This window comes from Zonotrichia albicollis, chromosome 1, assembly GCF_047830755.1.
Source record: "Zonotrichia albicollis isolate bZonAlb1 chromosome 1, bZonAlb1.hap1, whole genome shotgun sequence".
Lineage (NCBI taxonomy): Eukaryota > Metazoa > Chordata > Aves > Passeriformes > Passerellidae > Zonotrichia > Zonotrichia albicollis.
The window spans coordinates 112,354,994-112,375,624 of NC_133819.1; the positions used below are offsets into that span (position 1 = coordinate 112,354,994).

At 40.7% G+C, this 20,631-nt stretch overlaps 1 protein-coding gene across 19 annotated transcripts in view; it reads left to right on the top strand.

Annotated features, from left to right (window-relative positions):
- The window catches only part of DTNA (dystrobrevin alpha), a 226,053-nt gene that overhangs the window by 134,293 nt on the left and 71,129 nt on the right, over nucleotides 1-20,631 (top strand). The gene's annotated exons all lie outside the window — the stretch shown is intronic.

Genomic DNA, 20,631 nt, shown 5'->3' on the forward strand with positions numbered 1-20,631 from the left:
CCACTAACTGAGCACTGCCCTTGAAATGGTTAATATCAGACCTCTGGCTCATGTCAGCTACTGTTTTGGGATTTTTTTCTCCCTACAGATACTGTCATTGTGCACCACCCAGCAGTAATGAGACAAAAAAGAAAAAGGGGTCATGGGGAAAAAAAACCCTTTCTGCTGCATTTATGCTGCTGCATTTAGGGTAGACTATAACAAGAAAAAAGCTCAAAGACAGTTCTGCTCCACTCTCAGTGCATAGCACCTCCTGTCACTCAAGCCATCCTTGTCTTTTTTCAGTTGTGCCCTCCTGCCCTGCCCTGGCACACTGGCCCAGACTTACTCTGGAAAAATTGCTTGGAAAGACTGCATTTGAGGCGTTCTTTTAAAGAGCTAATTTAATAAATGGCTGAGAGCTGCTCTTGGCTACAGGCTGAAGGTGTATGAGGAAGGAAGCAGAGAGCTGCTTTGAGTGCCAGAAGTGTTTGTTCCAAGGAAAGCAGAGCAGAGGCTTTATTAGCACCATCTTTTTTACCCGGAGGTGCCCATTAGCATAGGCAGTCATGGGATATCATTTAACAGGCAGCTACACTTATCACACACAGTGCACTGTTTCTTTCTGCTGTCTTTAATGCAGACACAGACACAGGCTCATCTCCTGGCCTCCCTTTGAGAATTCTCTCAGAAAAAAAAAAAAAAAACAGTTTTTTTCTGAAGGCTTCAGCAGCAGGCTGGGTTTTACTGGCTAAGTAGGCAGTGTGCAATGGGCAAAAATCATATTCTGAGAGCCATTCTTTCTTGCAGAGTTTCTCCTGAAACTAGGTAAATTATCTGGGTAAAAATGAGAGAGAACATGACTATTTACCACCTTTTATCAGAATATCACTATCTATGTTGCACCTTCAGTACTACCACTGTTGATCAAATAATTTTGCTTTGCAAAATTATTTCATTTTCATAAGAAGAAGATTTCTTTGCAGATATTTAGCCAACAGTCTTCAAAATTGCAACTGTATGTCTTTCTGACAATTCTATACAACGTCGGTTAAATACTCTGTTTGTGGAAGGTACTTCTTTTATAAAAATGTCTCTAAGCATTTTAAAGTGACAGTTCAAAAACAATCATCAAAGTGTGAAAAAATCATTATCAGTCATTTCAACTATTTGTCAAACAGGATAGAATTTAATCCAGCCCAGCCTTATTCTTGAGAAAAGCAAAACATTCTTCTTAAGGACTCATAAAAGTACGTAGATAAATTTGAAAAATCTCTGATGTTATCTTTCAAAGAAAAATTCCTGCAAATTTAAGCATTCCTCTTTACCTAAGTTAACACTGCAAATAAATAATAAAAACATTTACAAATTATTGTTACCACGCCTCTGAATCTGGTAAGTGCCCAAATGTGGGATACAATGTGTTACAAAAATCCCAAAAGCAGGAGACATGCAAAATTCTGAATGCAGAAATCTTAAAAGCTGGGAGATCTTGTTAATTCACCATGAATATAAACTAATTTTATGCTTTTTATTTCTGCTGACAATTTCTAAAATTGGAAATAATGAAAAGAGAAACTCTGTAGGTAATGTAAGTACTTCTGAGGATTTGGTGGGAATAGAAAGAGATAATTGCAGACTACTGGCTGATTGCTTTGCAGAATTCCTGTAACAATAGACCTGTTGCAATAGCAATAGTCTTCCCTTAGTTATAAATACCAGCACAAGACATAGATGCCTTTTTTGGGGAAAAAAAAAAAGAAAAAATCAAATAAATACTAAATTCTGGAGAAGATATTGAGATTTGGGCATGAATATTCCAAATGAATGTGAAAACTTGTGGACAGATGACCTTGGAGAACACATTGCTGGTGATTATGTCATCTTTAAATCCCACAGTGTAAAGCCAGGAGTGTATGAGCTGACTGTGGCCATTTTACTGGTGGATGGCTTTGGATATAGTCTTGGAAATAGCAGCATCCTAATAATTTGAGGTTAAATTTTATTATTTGGGCTAATAAAAGCATCTAAGAAGCAGGTGCAGGTACCTGATGAAACATGCTGCATGTTTATTCCAGTCTGCACTGTACAAAATACACCAAATGGGAATAGCTGACTTTAACATACAGATTTTTTAAATGTGCTTCAAAGGTGGTCCTAGATAGTGCACACTGCAAGAGTCAAGGAGGGAGATGGAAAAACTACAGGTGAGCACTGTGAGGTCTGAAACAGTCACAGAACTTGAAAACCCTATGAGCCAATGTTGCTCTCACCAAGTCAAACAGGAGAGTATTGTCCTTTACTGCGCTGCAGGTGCATCAGAGCAGGTTCTGGAGCTCCTGAGTACATTCTCAGCAAACACAGCTCCTGCTCAACACCCCTTGCTGCCAGGAAAATGCTGTCTTGGCAGAGTTGATTTGCTGCGATTTATCCATGGCATCCAGGCACAGAAGCATCTTAGGCTTTCCTAAAACAAGGATGAAAGACCAATGACAGCAGTTAGACCTGTCTCTTGACATCCACCAGTATCCAGAACCACCAAACCCCATAATTTATGATTTTTCCCAGTGATCATTGTGCCTTTGATTTATTTTAACTCTTCTTTCTCAGTGAGTTTATTAACATGCTGAGATGAAATACCACATTCACATGCAAATTCCCTCTGGGCTATTGTGACAACCAAGAGTAGGATATAACAACAAATCATGATAAAAACCATTATATCATTAAATATCACTCACTAATACAGAACTATATGGCTGGAAAACTTCTCCTGTCCTTGATGAACTATCCTAAATATGTTGTGAGATCATTCTGTGACTGTGACAGCAAAAGCAGATTTTGCCGATTTCTCTAGAGCAGAATAAACCATTAACAGTTGAAATTGTGAATCAAAAGCTGTGCTGGTGATGGTGACATGTGGCTTAATTGAAGCAGACAAAAAGGGAGATTGTTTTTCTGGCAGTTTAATCTCAACACCTCAGGTGTTGAGATTATCTCTCAACACCTTAGGGTGTTGGTGTCTTTGTTTCTCCCTTTAATATTGTTCAGTGTGAATGATTTTTGTTGTTGTTGTTGTTTAATTCTTTTGGCCTATCTGGGTTGTAGCACAGCAGTTTGTAGCACAGCTGCCATGACTGTGATGGAATCCTTATGCATGTCCAAGGCAGTCTCCTCCACCTCCACCTTCCCTTTGTTCTGCTTCCTCTGGGCTTGTGCAGTCAGGCTGAGGCATGTAGGCATGTCAGCTTAATCTCTGTACATGCTTTTGGGTGCTTCCCTGATCTGATCTGCCTTTTTACATTTGTTTTAAGTTAGGATAATTTCTCCCCTCCTGAAATGTAATAATTTCCTAGTGAAAATGAATGACAGTTACTGTAATTACATTATTTTTAGGTGCTTTTCTTAAAGCTCATTTCTGTCTGTACTCTTAGACCTCCTGTAATGCTACAGCAAGCTGCTGAAAATGGGTTTGTCCTAGAAACTGACTATCTGGGTATGAAATGATGAGATCAGCCTGTATGAGCTACAGGCCCCCCTCATCACAGCAAGCAATTTTTAAAAAATTATTTGATTTAACCTAAATAAAATTGCTAGGGCTTAGGGTTTGACTGTATTTTTTTCTATGCTGGGCTGACACTTAGTGTATCATTTTATCCCATCCCATTCAACATGCAATTCACCACAAAATGAAAAGTCACATTATCTGGTACTTGCAGTAAAAGGAAAGGATAAGTAAGTCTTGATTCCACTGGAAATGGTGCGTGACCTTTGTGTTATCCTGTGACTGAGGAAGTTAACAGGAAATCCAGGTTCAACTTTCTTCTTCTGCATTAGAAAATCTGCACCATGTTTACACATCCAAAAGAGTTCCCTAGAAACAAAGCTAGAGGACACTCACAAGAGTTCCAGTCTGTCCTATTGATGTTTAACCATTGAATCCTTCATAATTACACGTTGATTGATTTAGGACCATGTAACTGCTTCTCTTTACTCAAACAAGGCCTCTTGCCAGTGTAGTACAAAAGACATTCATCCTTTGACTCAGTGAGTATTGATTTTCTCAAATGTGCACAACAAATGTGCAAAGGCTATTTTCTCAAATAGAGTGCACAACAAATGTGCAAAGGCACAAGAATCCCATGAAGATCCCTGCCATGGCAGGGGGTGTTCACTGTCACTGTCCTGCCTTTCTCATCTCAAGTACTGTACAGCCCATGCAATTCTGTGCTTGCCTCTTCTTTTCTTTTACTCAGGATAGCCATCAGAAACAGAGACTTCAAATTATGATGATTACAGAATCGTTTAGTTTAAATAATTTAATTCTTCATCACTGTAGTTTCCATGGTTAGTGCTCTATTCTCATTGTTGGGTTTTATTCTGTTTTTCATTTCATCTTGGAAGCAATAAAGCACAAGATAGTTTCAGGCTGGGTCACAGAGCAATCAAACTGAATGACAAGCAGTGTTGCCTACTTGAGAAGTGCAAAAGGTCTACTTGGCTGCAATTTGAAGCAATCTGCCTCTTGAATTTGTGATCATGGGAGTCTCATATTCTTTTAAACCCCGAGTGATCAGTCTTTTATGAGATTTGCTTAAAATCCTATAATTTGGAAAGAAAAATACCATTTTGCATTCATATTTTTGTTATTCATTGTTGACCACCTTGTATATTCTATAATCTGCTTATTACTATTACATAAAGGTAGAGGCTGGAAATATCAGTTGGGTCCTTTGTTTTCTGTTTTAATGAAAGCTGAGTCTTACAAGTTCCCTTACAGTGAGTAACATTATTCACATGGCTCCAAGGGATACAGCCTTAAAAAGAAAGCCACTCTATATTACAAGAGTCATGATACCATTGTGTAAGTTACTAATTCTGGTATCCTGCAGTATTTGAAGAATGGAAAGAGAGATGAGTTAATGATTTTTAAAACTTTTTTGTTCCTTTGTCTTCACCAACGACTTAAATGCTTCTGGAATTGCTAGTACAACAGAAACCCATATGGGTTTCCAGGCAACTATGGAAAAAGGATGCATATATTATACATTCTGCATCATGCATCAATTATTTAATCAAAAGTTCAAAAGGGCTTGATTTAGCATATTCCCTGCAGACAAATCCTTAGTCTGTAAGTGTTCGCTCAGAGCACAATATCCTGAAAATAGGTTCAGATTTTTCTTTTCCTTTCAACTGTAGAAGTTTATTAATATGCTTGACAATCATAATAGCTGTTAGAGAGCTGGCATATAACCTGTATATTTGGCATGTTCATTGAGGGACTGCTGTTCAGCCTTTTCTTCAGTGTTAGCATGAAGTGTACTCTTGTTATATAAGAGGGTTGTGTTATCTCAGATGTCCCTGAGTATTTGCTCTTAAAGGCTGCCACTGCAAGTCTGTCTCATCCAAGACTCAGACAAGAACTATTAGTGGATATTTGGAATTCATTTTAATGTCAAAAGGAGTGAAACAAGGATATCTACCTTAAAACTCTTACATTTCCAGTTGCTTAGAGATTGATTTTTCAAACATACCCATGATTCCAAGTGGCTCCTGTTGAAAGCAGGAGTTGCTGAAGATTGTCAGCTAATATTATTTTGTCCTTTAAAGAAGAAAATGAGTGATTTGGCTTTCTTTAAGTCAGAAGTTGACAGCCACGTGGCCTAGGTCACGTCACAAGTATACCTACATGCTGCCCTCTGCTACACAGGTGGCACAGCTCTGCCTGAATGCAGACAGCTTTTGTAATTGGATCATAGCTGAAAATCTCTTCTTACTGACTTCCTGAACTCTGTGAAGACTGCCATTCACTGTGCTATTTCTGATGGCTTTCCTGATGAACATGTAAGGTTGGACAGTCTGTTCTGTTCCCTGCTCATGTCTCTGAACATCTGCTTCTGGTAATAGGCATCACTCACCTTTGTCTGGCAGCCTTTGGCTTAGTTTCCCCAAGCCAGAAAGATTTTTGTATCCTATTTCACATTGGTCCTCTTAATAAATTCTTCAAACAAATGAAAATTTATTATTAATTATTATTATTACTATTATTATCTTGTAGACAGTCTAAAAATCAAAAAATGGATGTAGAGATGTTTAGTGGAAACAAACCAATACCTTGGTGATCACAGAATCACTGTATCTTCTGATTCTTTGTGTGAGAGCTTTTCCTTCATTCACCCTCATGTTTTTCCCCTCAATCTGTAGCTGTGTTTTTAAAAGTCTCCTTCACTATTTCCCTGTCCCTTCTTCAGCTTCATGTCATTATCTGTGGCATTTACTTTATCTCTGACTTCTCTGCAACCCTTACTCCCTCGTCTGCTCTCTGTTTTCCTGTTATTCTCTTGGTTCCAAGAACCTTTTTTTGAGCAAACCCTCTCTTACACTTGAGCCTTTGCTCCCTTTCCATGGGCTGTTCTGATCTGTCCTGTGTGGGTCTTTTACTGGGTCTGCCCTGATGTCACATGAGCACCTCCCTAATGTGTCAGAGTGCATTAAGCAGTGTGACTTAATGCCTTGTCATGTACGGGTCATTCTCTTGGGGTTTTTTTCTCTATGACAGCCTGTTTATGTGGCAAGGGGGGAAAGAAGTAACAAGTCATCTTTGGAGCAGTTCTCAGTGAGTTTGGTGATTGTTTGTTCCTAAGGACCTTCACCTTGAAGGCCTGTGTCTCCATTCTGGACTCAAAGCAGTTATTCTTGAGGAGCCATACATGAGCTCAGTCCATACATACATGTTTTCTATAGAGACTAAGGGACAGTTTTTATGTACTTGCAGATTCTTACAGGATAAGCTGGACTATTTTGCCCAATGTGTGTGTTGTAGCACTGCATTCACAGAATCACAGAATTATTTAGGTTGGAAAACATCTCCAAGAACCTTTGACCCATCACCATCTTGTCAAGTAGACCAAAGCACTAAGTGTCACATCCAGGCATTTCTTGAACACCCCCAGGAATGGTGACTCCATCAACTAACTCCTTGGGCAGCCTGTTCCAACGCTTAGCAACACTTACAGTAAATAAATTGAAGAGTTTTGTTTTGAATTCCTCATGTTTTTGAACTCCTTCTCCATTGCATCTGCCAAGTTGGGAATTTTGCTGAATTTGTCTCTGGTTTTTAAGCCATCAGTCAGCTCAGGAGAACAAGTAGGTACTACACAGCTTTTCTCCACCTTAACCACACAGTCTGCACCATCTTCCTGCCTAAACAGCGGTCTCCATCACAACCTGGCGCAGAAAGCTTGATTTATCTCCAGCCATTCCTCATTCCTGTCTCCAGTAACTTTTACAAATAAGCCCACTGTGGAGCCAGCCACAGCCAGTGGTGAACGTTCTTAGCAATTATGGCATCCTTCAGGGTGAAGACAGCAAACAGTCCCCAGAAGGAAAATCAGAATGTGGGACCTGATGTCATTTTTTAATAGTAATTCTCTCCTCCTGTAATTCCCAATGAGTGGTTTTTTTACATGCTCATTTGTTTTCACTTACATTAAAAGTTTGTGTAACTCTAGTAATATAGATCAACTTCATAACACCCAGAATATTTAGAAGCTATAACTTAGCCATTATTTCATATTTTACTGCATCTAGTTTTATTTTCATTAAGTCTTAGTGGAAGATTTCATACAGCAAGTATCTGGTATGCTAGGACAAATTGTGAAAACAGAAGATGTTGGCTATAAAAATAATTTCCTGCTTTTATAAGTGTGAAGAGACTGCACAATATAATGTTCTCAGTGGGTATTGTTATTAATACAGTTCTGGGTCTCTATACAATGAACATTCAGCTTCCTGACATTAATGTTTTTGATATACAATGGCTTTACAGAGGCCTTTTTCCTTGTGCTGAACCAAGGCACTCCTAGTCTGAATTCAGACTGAGTTGTATCTGTGATATTATTTTTGGCTGCAGAGGTTTTCTAGCAGAGTGTTTGGCCCTTTAACCAAGAAAAGTGTAGGCTAATTCCACAGAAGTTCTCTGTCTGCTCAGCCTTTTCTTTGGTCCGTGTGGACGGATAGATGGATGTCTCCTTTCCTGACAGGGAGTAAATTGAAAGTAACTCTTTTGAACTCATTGACATCACTATGGCACAAAGGAATGAATGAATCAGTCTCTCAGTGTGTATTGTTTGAAGAGGTTGAACTCAATTTCTGATAAATGAAGTTGACACTAGTATCATCCTGCATCTCTTGTAAAGGTCCTGATCTTCCCCACGTTTAATTTTCCACAGTTCATTCATCTATATTTTGCCTTGAAACTCTTTTATTTTGTCTTGGATTTGCAGCATGTCTTTAAGGACTGTGTGTGTAAAATAAAGGATGACAGATAAGTGGCCATGTACATCGAGACTCTTACTCCATCTAGGGGCCCTGACAACATCATTAAAGAGCTTCTGTCACACACAGGGGGGAGGATGGATGTGTAAAACTTCACCTAAATCTCATTTATCTGCCATTTCACATTCTGCAGTCTTGTTGCCTTTCTCAGTGTGGCTGATTGTTGAGCTATGTTTGTATCAGCTGTAGCTTTTCTCCTTGGCCTAGTCCTTATTTCCTCAAGAGATGGGAAGTTTCAGAGCATGGTATTTTAAGGGGAGGCACTGCAGTTGCCTTCTGGTTTGGGAGTCGTGGTTACTGAGGGAATGAATCAGCTGGGGAGATGGAGCACCGACCCACTCTGGCAGAAGACATTACTTGGAATGTGAGTAATGTCAGGAGAGAAAATCTGGAAAGATTGTGTGAACACTGAAACAGAGTTTAGTCAAATATTCTAGATAGGTTCTCTGAATAAGAGCTGCCTATTCAAATGAAATTGATATCCCAGAAATGGATATTCCAGATACCAGGTTCCATCTTTCCATCTTTCCAAGCTGATTGTAGCTCATATTCCAGAAGATTTTGGGGCAAATAAATTGCATTGTTTTCCAATGTAATACATTATTAAATACCTATGAAAGCTGGAACCTATGACAGTAATTCATGACTTGATTACCAATCTCAGTGAAAGGTTTAATAAGATCAGTCTGAACTGTCCTTATGACTTCAGGCATAACATGCTTTTTCACCAAAGTCCTGTGTGTCACTGAATGTCCTGTTGCACAGCAGTGCTCTCACTCTCCCCAGCTGAATCCTGGGATTTTGTCCCAGGAACCCTCTGGACTGAACCAAACTCTTCAGAAGAGGGAAGCATATGGTATTAGTCTTTAGTATGTCTCTTCTGCTCTGGGGATGAAAAATGCAGTTGTGGTATCAGACTGTTTACCCAAGCATTAAGTTCAGCTTAAAAACTTCTCTCATTATTCTTAATAGATGAAAATGTTATGGGTCAAATTCAGTCCACATTACATAAGAAAATATTTAAATTAATAGAATAAGGATCAGGTTAAGAATTTGCATATATGTAAAATATCACATCTTTTATATTCAAGAAAGTGCACAATTCATCTTTTATTACTGTTCTGTACCTTGTTGCTGTTTACAGTCTGGCCAACCCTAAATGATTTTTTTAAATAATACTACAGAAAACAAAGTAACCATGGATCACGGTCTGAAAAACAGGATATATGCCAAGGAGGGCTTTTGTTTTCGAGCAGTTCTAAATGTATAATAGGTGCTCATTCTTTTTCATTGACCTTTGTGATATGACTGAACCTTGAAGGTTGATAATGTAATCTCAACTTGTTTTCTATAGCTATTAGGTAAGAAATTGTTGTAAAGAACTGTTAAATCACATTTTCCCTTATCATCACAAGCTATTTTTTATTTTTTAAAGGAAACAGCAGTTAATATGAGACTGGGGATAACACCCTGTATCCATAAGCTGCTTCACAGTTAATATGAGACTGGGGATAACACCCTGTATCCACGTGCACTGCTTCAAAATTAATGAAAAACGTAAATAACCCAATTTGTTAACATTTGCATTCCCTCTCTGGTTGCTTTTGGCTGGTAACAGTGCCAAGCAAGCTGGGGCATGGGAGGTGTTTTTGGGGGGATGGATGGAGCTGGCAGCGGTTGTATCAGAGGGGAAAAGGAAACTCTTGAAGAAAGAAAGATGTGGTATAAGCCAGACTTGGCATTTGAAGAAGCATACTGCTGGAGAAGATGTTATCACTGTAATAAGGGCATCCAACATGAAGGCATTCTGCCTTTTCCACCACACGGCTCTGGCACTGTTTGCCCGCGCAGGACACGCTCTCAGCCGCATCTCCGCGCACGCCGTCCCGATCCCACTAAGCACAGACAAGCCATTTTCGGGAGACAGCGGCGGGCATGCACCGCCTCTCATCCGCGCTGTCTCGCCTGACACCGTGCCAGGAGGGAGTTAAAACGCTGGAGCCAGCGTGCTGCAGTTAAAACCCACCCAGGAGTGCCATCCTGTGGCGGGCCCGCCAGGAGCGTGTGCCGCGTCCCGCCGGCGGCGCGGGGCTCGGCGGGGCTCCGGCCTTCCTGCCTCCGTCTGGGCCTGCCTCCGTCTGGGCCTGCCTCCGCACTGGGCCTGCCTCCGTCTGGGCCTGCCTCCCCCGGCTTCGGGCGCTCCACGTGTGGCTCCTGCTTCTCCTCTGCTCTCGGGGCTTTAGCTGGTCAGAGTGACCCCGAGATATGTTAGAAAGTCTCTTTTCCCAGCGCAGTGGTTGAAGAAGGAGTCAGAGCTCTTCAGTTCTCGGTCTCAAGGCTGTTTATTGTTTCTTATCTATAAAATTCTTTCTCTTGGCTTGCTGAGGTCTGCTCAGCAGGACAGTCAGAGGCACTCTGCTTGCCCCCGGGGCAGTGTTATTTTTTAATACTTAAAACTACATGTACAGTATTTACAATTGCTATCTAATATTTATCACCTATGTTAGACAGTGAACTTCTACTCTAAACCAATCTAAAAATGCCAACATCACAGCAGAAGATGGAGGCGAAGAAGGAGAAAGGCTGTACACGCCTAGATTCCTCCATTTTGCCTTCTTTTTCTAAAAACTTGGAGAAATCTATTTTTCACTTCATGACAAACTAATTATTATTTTACTTATACTTTCATGGCTTGCTAATCTTCATATAAGGTTGGTAATTTGCTCAATGGGTCATAATTAAAACTACAGGCATCTTGGGTTCTGTGTTAGGGTCTCTGAGCTTCTTGGCAGGGGTCTTGGCAGCCTAGAACAGCTAGAGAGATGCCTTGAATTCTCACACTCTGGAAACATTTTTTGAAAGTCTCCGAGATTCATTGCTGTATTCACTGTCAGGTTCCCCAGATCTATATTTTACAAACTGACCTGACAGCTCAAATGCAAGGCAGGCTGACCTTTTTGAAGAGAAGTGAGAAAGATGTTGTGTATTGTACATATCTGTTGACCAAATCTTGTTACCACGTGAGTTCTTTGGCTATTTGAGAGCTGACACTTGCAGAGCCCTTCTGTAGGAACTAATAAGTCAGACTGAAGCCTGATCACACAGTGCCTCAAGTAAAGCCTTTCTCATTAGAGTAGTTCTGAAGTGGAATCACAAAAATAATAGAGACATGCAGTCTAGAAATACCATTGTCTTCAGCTGTTTAGAAAGTTTCTGACTAAGGAATACATGTTGCTATTTGCACGTTGGTCTTTAGTTCATAAATACGTTTAATGTCTGAAATAAGAAAATTATATGTAATCAATAGATTTAAGACGTTGTTCACTTCTTAGCAACAGGGCAGAGTTCTAATTCTTTCGTAGTTGTCATCAAAATACTAAGAAGCTTAGAGTTATATTTTTATTATTTCATTTTATATATGTCATGCTTTGTTCACCATTTCAAATAAATGGTTTCAAAGCACGTTTTAAAAAAAGGAAACACTTTGCCGGCATCTGGGTGACAAGTAGATGACAACAGTTTCCCAGCCCAGCACTCAGGGTGGATCACCTGCTGTTCCCTTTTGCAGAATTGACTGTCATTAGTGCTGCTCCGTGGAGAGACTGATGGCTTTTGCCACCCACAGAGAGCTCTTCAGTCTTAGGTTAAATAGAGGTAAGACAAGATGGTCAGGAGTTGACAGCAGGGGAAGAAGGAACTTCTATTGTAAATTAAATTATTGTATAAAATTTTACTGGAGATCTTTACCCACTCATACACCTTGGTGGATTTGTCAGATACTATATAAAAAGTGAGAAGACCACATTTCAGTGTATTGTTAGCCTATTGATTACTCCTCATTATTAACACTTGATCAAAGTTCTGTAGTGATCAGAATCCCAGTATGTTTTAGGATAACTTGTTTTACCTCTGGGCACAACAGAGGTAGAGTATAATAGGATGGCACTACAACTATGCAGACAGGGGAACGTTTAAAACTTTCCCTAAGTTTTTCAGTGTCTCAGTTGTACGCATTGTGTCCTGCAGATTTCCAAAAAAGCAGCAGCCAGGTTTGGCCCCCACTCAGGAATGTCTTCTGTGCATGCAGCATGCAGCTGGCTGGCATATGCACAGACAAGCCAGCTCCTGAAGGCTGGGACATTGCTTGTCCCATGTGGCATCGCTGGGACAGGTGATCTGTGTGAATCCAGAGAGTCCAAATGCAGCTGACTTACTCCATCTGCACACTGATTCAGGAAAAAGCTGCTTCTGTTGGCTTGTCTAAAAGTTTAGTTCCTAACCTGGGCACTCCTCCTCACCACTCACCACTGGGATGGGCAGGTAGAAGTGGATAGCTTTATTCCAGCTTCCTGCTGAGCCAGTGCATACCACACAGCTGTGCAGTCTCACAGCACAGGCAGAAAGGTGAGGAGGAGGAGGAGGAGGAATGCATGCAGCTGACAAGGGATTAAATGGAACCATGGCCTCCCTCTGAAATCCCTTGGTCTTCAGGGGAAGGCCAAAGGGAATACCTGAGTGCACACAGTGCTGTGAAGGCCTGCAGCACACGTAACACAAAACCTCTTGAGAATGTGGAGGACTATTTCTCAAACATTCAAGAGGCCTCAGGGAAGGTTCTGTAGTTTTTTTATTTACCACATCTGTTAGAGAAGGCTCTTGGAGCACAGCTTACTTGAGTAATGGTTTTAGAGAAAAGGCAGTGAGGCAGCACTGACTCCTTTCCAGTGAGTTACTGTGGTTTTGCAGTAGAGGTTCATGATCACAGAATCAATGAAGTTGGCAGGGACTTCTGGAGAGAGCAGGATCAGCTGCAGCAGATTGCTCAGGGTTTTGTCCTGTTCGGGTTTGATTATTTTCAAGGATATAATCCACAGACTTTGTGGGAAATATCACACAGTTCTGAAATCCTTATAGGGAAAATCTTTTTCTTATGTTTAAATTATTTCCTGTATTTTAGTTTGTGCCTGTTTCCCTCAGTCCTTTTACTGTCCTATCCCTGAGAAGAGTGTGGCTCCCTGTTCTCTACTCCCTTGCATTGGATCACAGAATCATAAATGTCTTGGGTTGAAAGGGACCTTAAAGATCATTTAGTTCAAACCCCCTTCCATGGGCAGAAATGCCTTCCTCTAGACCAGGTGGCTCAAATCCCCATCCATGGGGATGACCCATCCCTATCCTGGCGTTGAACAATTCCAGGGATGGGTCATCCACAGCTTCTCTGGGCTACCTGTTCCAGTGCTTCACCAACCTTACAGTGAGGAGTTTCTTCTTTATATCAGATATTTGGGCCATGAGGGGTCTGGGTGTGCCAGACTGTGTAGAGTGACAGCTGTCACCACATGTACCCTGCCAAAAAGTACTTCATTTTAGAACTGAGCAGAAGCAACACCCTGGTGCATTTTCTTTTTCATGTAATTTGGTATCCAGACAGTGTGTAAAACTGCAAGTCTTCATTGCTGGCACTTGGATCTGCATAGCAGTGGGATGTGCAGGTAAAGCTTTCAGTGATCACACTACAGCTGACTGGTTTGAGGGGCAGCTTGGCCACCAGCAGGTGTGGTTTAGAGGAAAAATATGCCTCAGTCAGTCCTCTGTTACCTGCTTGGCAGCACAAGAGAGGGATCCAAACAGAAAATGTGAGTAACTTCCCAGGCCTTCTTAGCAATGACGATGACAAATGGCCCCAATACCCTAATTTATGATGGGTTCATAGATTCTAATGAAAGAAAAAGAAGAATCATCTAGCATATTTTATAGTATTCTTAGGACTGCTAGACAAGGAAGCATAAATCTTTCCCTTTTAATGAAATCCACCTGAAATACCTGACATACAGTCAAGTGCCATTGATTTCAAATGACAGTACAAGTATTCTTAAACTCAAGCATGTGTGTAAGAGCTTTGCTGGACTAAAATCTTCATGAAATGTATAGTAAAATTTTGGAAAGAATTTAAACCAATATAAGTTCATGGTTAGGGTGTAATACAAAAAAATGAAATAGGGCAGATGAGGATTCTTGTATAAATAGATTCATTTAATGGTAGGAAAGCTTAATCACAAAGCTTAAGCATGCAGACTGTTTTTAAATTTTTAATTTTTTTTACTACTTAGAAGATAAACTTTGCTGCAGTTTTTTCTTTTTTATGTTTGCTTAGGGCAACATCATTTCTTGACAGCTGATGTTTGAAGTAATCTGCCTCCTTTGAGATTAGTGATATATCCAAGATTATCTATATCTCAGAGCCATTCCATAATTATAAATTGCATGATGGAGAGAAAAATTCATTTCTCACTGCATAAGTAAATATTAATTTCTTTGCTTTGAGTTGAAAAAAAGAAATGCAGTACATCTCTTGTCTCTCATTTTGCCTATTAAGATACTGTATCTACCAAACAGAAAATTATTTACTGCAAATAAATTCAAGTTACTAGTTACAATAAATTAAAAGTACATTTTTTTTTAAAGATGAAGAGTGAAGAGCCTAGAAAATGTCTGAAGGAAAGAGGGAGGCTCAAGATCAGTAAAACTGACATATATGTGTATAATAAGCAAGATAAGATTGCTAAGCTGTGTTTTCTCTGAACATATCCAGGGTACATCTCTTCCACAAATTGACCTGTTGACAGTGTTGTAGGTGATGGAATTCTTCACTGTAACTACTAATTGCTCACTTTCATTGTAAAAGTAGTAAAATGTAAAAGGAAGAGGCATTCTGAACAGGTAAAGGCACAAGAGCAGGATGTAAAACTTGAAGGCATCTGAAAACTTTTTGGTGTGAGGCAAATACAAAGCTCCTTTCAAACTGAGCCAGCCATCTTCATCCCTCTTGCATCCTGCAGGGAGAGACTGATCAGTTCTGTCTCAGTGCACTGGCAACAGGCACTCTCCAAATGTTGCCTTAACAGCTGAAGAAAACCATTGAAGGAAATAACATTTGCTGTTTGGAGTGTATTTTCATGCATTGATCTCAGTTCTCTGCAGTTCAGTCCAGGTCTCCTCAAAGAGTGCATTTTTGGTAATGATTGCTGTGGAGTGAATGGCAGCCATCTGTAATGCTCCTCATCTGTGTTGTCCCACTTCTGTCCAGACACTGAGCTTTATTTACATTCACTCATCACTGTCTGTTACTGAGCATGCTCAAATGTGAAACCTTCTATGATGCTGTTCAAAAATGACATAAAAAGCTAAATTAGGGGGCAGTGTTCGCCACAGAGGATGTAATAATGCAGAGCTTTAGCTTAGCTTCAAAGATCGTGACTTCAAAGATCACTTAACAGAAAATCTAAAGGGAAACGCAGTTTAGCAATTGCTTGTGGAGATGTTCTACAGTTTTTTCAGACATCAGGAAAATGAGAGATCTACACCTGGGTAGCTGTGTTGTTTACAGAGTGTGAGGCCTTTCTGAAGGGTCCATGAATGTTGGCTTGGCTTCATGATTTTTGATAACCTTATGTCACACAGGCACTAGATACAAGCAGCTTTTACTCCTACTGCATAGTGATCATATGCTGGCACTGAAAGAACAACTGACAGATTTCTCTGGTTTTCCAAATCCGTTTCCATAGGGGCATCTTTTACATGCTGAGGCATAATTCGCTTTTCAGTGGGAAATGTAGGCAAGGCAACAAAAGCAGCAACAGTAATTAGAAGTTAAAAACAAACTTCTGGAGTTTTAGTCTCTTGAGGGAATTCAAGGCAGATTTTAGGAGAGAGAAAGCTCTCCTGCATTTATATGCTGCTTTGTTACTCTGCAGACTCTTCTTGTTAGCATCATGTAGCATGTAGAAATCAGATTTGGGGTTTATTGCACTACGTGTTGTGCAAACAAAGGAGATATGCCTTCTTCAGTGAGATTAGAACAGTCTCAGGGATGGATAAATAAATAAATAAGCATAACAGGTATTATGGAAAATGGATAGAAGAGAAAATGAGGAATGTAAGCTTATGCAAAGTTTGCAAGGTTGACATTCTGTTATTACATTGAATAGAATACAGATACCACATTAGCCATAGGCATCAATTTCTATTAGTACAAATGAGTGGAGCTTGCAGAGTCCTGTGTTTAACTTCCCTTTTGCCAATACTGACAGTTTGACTTGGCAGCATGATAGAATATGTAAAAGTTTGCTTACTGTATGAGTAACCTTAAAAAATAATGGAATTCATGGTGATCAGTAGGGCACTACACCTGAATGTAATCTTCTCAAGGTCAAGCTATGCAATGTAAAAGGTAGTGACTATGACAGGATCTGGTAGCTGTTCATACAGATTGAAGTATTTATTATTCATATTTTCAATAAAATCTGAATTATTCTAGGTCATGTAGTAGTCAGACTAGAAGAGACATCTTTTCTTAATGTTTAAGGAGGAAGCTGTGGGATTCAACTCAGTTAACTTCACCAGCTCTGAGGTTACATGACTCATGCAAACATGGTGCTTTAGGCTTTGTCTGGAGTCAGTGAAGAAATATGAGCAGATTCAAAGCACTGCTCATGCCACCTGTCTCCCAACAGATGCTTTAAGGTGCTTTTTTCTTTCACTGACATGAGAGAGAGCCTTGGTCACCAGTCAACAGTAGACACTTAGTTTTTTGCATTTAATTTAGCTGCATGATTCTTGTCCATGACAACTGACTTGAGTAAAGGTCAGAGACTTCAGTCATCCGTACAGCAGCCTAACAAAATATCCTTGTGATTTTGAGCTAGACATTTGAGCAGGTATTTTCAAAATCAGTAGTTCTTGTTAAATGTGTAGCTCATGTCCATCTTCCATCTCCTCCTCCAGGAAATATTGCTTTCCAGCCTCTTAGATGTATGTACAATTAATTAATAAAATGCAAAATGAAATAGTGCAGTATGATTGTTGTTTATTCAGCTTCAAGTGGAACCAAAGTGTTTCTGGAGAAAAGAAGAAAAGCCCGAGTAAAATTATTTATAGCACAAATACACAGCAGTTTCTTGAGACTAATATTTCATAGTGGGTAGGGAACTCTTACAGCTCTGTAATTTCCAATAAGTCATTTTCTTAGTCTTGTGCCCTACCTTTCTGGCATACCAATGAACATAAGGAGAGCTTATGAGCCTTTCAGGTTAGAGTTAACAATAAAATGAGTCATTTTCCCTCAGATGTGTTTAGTATACTGATGTTATTAGTCCCACTTCTGTTAGCCTCTGGACATTTTCTATCCCAAGACTATCATCAAAATTAACTCTGGATATGACTATGTTATGAGAAATATAATATCAGTAGGAAAACAAAACAACAAAAAACCCCACATTAAAATCTGACAGCCACACAGTATCCATACTAGATCATGTGAAGAATAAAGACACCAACCCCCATTTCAGCCTTATTCATAGTGCCAGCTTTTTTCCTCCATATTCAAGAATTTCCCAGTACTAGGCTACAGCAATTAAAGTTTAATTACAGCATGAAATTCTCACTGTTAGGGAGTTTGGGTATGTGGTTCTTCTGCCCTGGGTAACCTTATATCGAGGTTTGGGAACCCATCACAGTTTCCAATGACTGCAGAAGTCAACATGTATAGTCAAAACTGTTCCTGCACAGGCTGCTTGAAAGGTATCCCAGCGGTTCTGATGATATGACTTGCTGCCCTTCAAATTGCCCTTTTCCAGTCTCATGCTTTTTTCTGCTACCACACTCATGCACTCTGAGATAAACAGCCTGTCCCTGTTTATTCTTTTCCCACCAGCTCCAATGTTGCTGATTTTACATCCTTATTCAGTATTTATAATAAGGTTGTCCTAGTAATTTCTGCCTTGGTCTGTAGTGCTGGTACCCGTTTGTCCTGTTTCTTGGATTGCTCTCTTGTTAGCGTAGCCTCAAGTCAAGGTGAGCATCTGCATATGGCATTACTCTTTCTTTTGCAATTTGTTGTGCCTGGTAATTTCTCACATTGTTATCTTTCTGTAGTTCATGTTTGATGATTTGCACACATAGCCAGAAGCCAACTTGGTGAAACTGCTGGTGGAAGGACCTTTTTCATCTGCTTGGTCTGAATGACCAGAGACAGCCCCCATGGCCAGCAGCAGCCTGCATGGCTATGGACCTTGAGGGAAACAATCCCACTTCACCATTCACTTTCTGCCTGTCCTTCCCTCTTAATGCCACCACAAAATACATTCACATGGTCCAGCCTGTTCCTGCATTTTCTGGCATGTTGCTCTGTATTTCTGGTACTTTCCTTGGCTGCCTTATGTGGTGGAATGCTCATTAACCCCTCTCTCCTGGAGCAGACAATGGCCTGATTTCTGATTACTTCCTCCATCCTCAGGCCTCTGAGCCATGTGGAGAAGCTGCCCAGAAAGGATCATTTATTACGTGCCAGGTGTCTTCCTGGAGATTGTTCATCTTCCATTTATCCAGATTACCTCTGTGACAGTGAAAAATGATTGAGTGGGAATGGGAATGACTGCATTAAAAGGATCTGAGACCCATGCCAGACTTTTTATGGGGAAGTTGCTCTTCCACCAGCCAGAAAACAAACAGAAGAGTTCAGAGGTTGTGTACTCCACCCACCCAGCTGTAGTGGGTTGACTCTGGTTTTATGCCAGACACCCACCAAAGCATCTACATCACTCCCTCTGCAGCTGGTCAAGGGGGAGAAAATATAACAAAGGGTTGAGATAAGGACAGAGAGAGATCACCCACCAAATAACATCACAGGCAAAACAGATTCTAATTAGAGATATGAATTGAATTTATTACTAACAAAATCAGAGCAGGATAATGAGAAGTAAAATAAGACCTTAAAAATATCTTTCCCCCACCCTTCCTCCTTCACAAGTTCTGCCTCCTCCACCTCAGTGGCACAGGCAGACAGAGAAGGGGGATTAGGGCAGCTCATTAGAGGTTGACTCTGCTGCTGCTCAGGGAGAGAAGTCCTTCCCCTGCTCCAGCCTAGGATTTCTCCCACAGGAGACAGTTCTCCATTAACTTCTTCATCCTGTGGACAACATTGCTCCACAAACTGCTGCACTGGGTCACTCTTTCCTGGTATGCAGTCCTTCAAGGACAGGCTGCTCCAGCATGCAGAATCACAAGTCCTATGAGGACGCTGCTCCATCGTGGGTTCCTCTCTCCATAGGTTTGCAGATCCCTGCCAGGACCCCTCTCCAGCACAGGACTCCCACAGGCTCACAGCTTCCTCTCAGGCACCCACCTGCTCTGAGCTCTGGGCTCTGGGATGCTCCATGGGCTGCAGGTGGATCTCTGCATCCCCCTGGATGTCCGTGGGCTGCAGGGGCACAGCTGCATCACTGTGGTCTGCACCATGGGCTGCAGGGGAACCTCACCTCTGGTGCCTGGAGCACCTCCTCCCTCTTCTTCTCCACTGACCTTAGTGTCTGCAGAGGTGTTGTTCTCACATATTCTCACCCTGCTATTCTTTGGCATTAATTACAACTGTGAAAAACCCTTTTTTTAAATTCTTGCTATATATGCTATCCCAGAGGCATTACCACTATTTCTGGATGGTGCAGACTTGGATGGTGCAGAGTTGGCCAGCAGTGGGTCCATCCTGGAGCCAGCTGACACTGGCTCTGCCAAGCATGGGGAAACTTCTGGCAGCTTCTCACAGAAGCCACCCCACAGTAGCCCCCAGCTGCTAAAACCTGGCCGTGCAAACATCAGCTTAATTCACGGTAACATTTTGAAGACAACCTGCCAGCATATAAGTTTGCCTGTAGATGTTTTCTTTTACTACAAAGATAAAACAAATACTTTGGTGTAACAATGGAATTGTATCTTGTAGGTTTTCACAGTTACTTGCTAGGGAGCAGCAAGAAGTGGAAAAGTGCCTTGTCTAGTACCTAAAGTAATTGCTGCTACTGTTACCACTTATCTGTATGGAGTATCTTCCTGTTTGGGCTCACGCATGTGCTAGCAGGGTGTTGGAGGCTATTTATTCCTGAGGCAAAAGAAGGGAAACCCAATCATAGGGCAAAAATCTAGACTAAGTAAAATGACTGTATCTTGTTTCATTATCCATCTACTATCAGCTTACACTTCCCTGCCATCAGACCCTCATGTCACATTGCAGTCTGAGACAGCACCTGCAAACCAATCAAATAAAAATATAACGAGGAGGATTATAATTAAGTTTCTCTATCCACAAAAACATGGATCTCCTTCCACATACAGGAGGTGGCTTTTGATACATCATAAGACATATCACCATGCTGTGTAATGAGAACTGTGCAGTAGTTTGTCTGGTGAAAAAAAGAGAATTTGCCCCCTGAGCCTCCTAATTTGTTTTTTATTGACACTTTAGTAGGACAGTAGGTAATAGTAAGA